Here is a 1,736-nt window from a genome sequence, read left to right as displayed (position 1 = left end):
TTTGTATATGAGGTTTTTTTTTTTTTTTTTTTTTTAAACTTTTATTGTGAGTTGAGTGAAAGTTTACAAAGCAGATTATCAGTTTTACATTCAACAAATTATATACTTTGCTTCATTACATGGTTGCAATCCCTTCCATGCACCAACAGTTAACAGTATTTACCTCTATTCACTTTAACTACTGCATTCCTCCCAGTGTCTCCTATCACCACCATCTTTTCTCTGCCAACCTCCCTCCAGTTATATACTGCCTATCCTGTCACTCATGTCACTCTAGCTCATGTATCATTTCCTCCTCCCCCCCAAAAACATCATGATTGTTTTTGTTTTTTTTTTATCAAGAGAAACAAAACAAAACAAAACAAAACAAAAAACTCACAGGGATATATAATCATTTAAACAGCTAAAGGCACATTCTGGAAGTCTTGCCTCCTGGCTGCCATGCCCCCAACCTTTCTCTTTCCATGAGTATAGAGTCCTCAGTTGCTCTATTTCTCCATGCCATCACCTCTGCCTCCATCTCTGGTGTTGCTTTTGGTTAGGGTCTCACATTCTGCTCATGTTCTTCTCTCTTGATGGTCCTAGGGTCCTTTGTTCCTGGAATGTAAGATTAACTACTCCCCCCGCCCCCCTTTTGTTATACTGCTTCCATCTTTACAGTTGTGAAAAACACAATTAGGTATGATAACAATTTTTTATTATTGAATTACATAAATCCTATATCCTTTTCCTTTCACCAGACCCATTTAGACAAGAGAAAAACTATTCAGTGGGGAATCTACCTTCCCCCCAACACACTCTGAAACTAAATTCCCTGTTGAAAATTTATAAGCCAGATACTTTGTGTCTTAATCCTCCACCCACCCACCAACACCACCACTATTTTAGCTAGCCAGTGTCTAAGTTGTCCATCTCTATCAACCCTGTGTACAGAGGGGATAGGTTTGATCCCTGATTTGAAGACTCCTTTCTCTCAGTTGCTATTTTGAGCTATTACATCCATAAGTATAGGTCAAGTTCAACAAATTGTAGCTATTTACAATTTGCTTCCTTTATCAAATTTTTTCTTCTTCCTCTAGTCGAGTTCTGGTCATCAAGCCATCGAAACTAGGTAAAATGGGTACTATCTGCAAGTTTGGGTGCTCTTGTGCATATCATTTGGACATTTCACTCTAAGCTCTAGCTCTCCATGACTAGGTCCTTGTCCATGGGCTCAGGAGTCCACAAGTCTCATGACACTTTGGACCAACCAGGCCTTCCTCTTCTCTCTCTCATCTCAACATCATCTGGAGACTATGGAACATGATTGAACTCAGCCCATATTTTCATTGCTGCCTTTCCCCCATTTCCACTCACAAGTAGACCAACGTGGTTACTAGCAGGCTTACATGCCTGCTTGTTTACTTCCTTTGAGTTTCAGTCTTGGAAGGGGAATTTGATTGCCTGTCTTGATGGCTGTCTGGTGAACAACTTGCTTGTCCTTGTAGTGGACAATCAGATTGGCATTTTTACTTTTGATTTTTCTTGCTGTTCTTTGAAGTATCTTGTGTTCCTCTGGCCACTCTGGGCTGGTCTGCATGTCCTTTCAAGTGGGAATATCCCACCTCAGAGGTTTTGGATGGGGCTCAGGATTCCACATAAGGGTCTATACACTACAAAGACTCCACAAGAAACCTCTTTCACTGGGCAAGTTTCAGAACTCATTTTAATTATTCCAATCAGCTATAGGCTGAAGA

The sequence above is a fragment of the Chrysochloris asiatica genome, unplaced genomic scaffold (genome assembly GCF_000296735.1).
Source record: "Chrysochloris asiatica unplaced genomic scaffold, ChrAsi1.0 scaffold00086, whole genome shotgun sequence".
Taxonomy (NCBI): Eukaryota; Metazoa; Chordata; class Mammalia; order Afrosoricida; family Chrysochloridae; genus Chrysochloris; species Chrysochloris asiatica.
Note: the sequence above shows the minus strand (reverse complement) of the source record.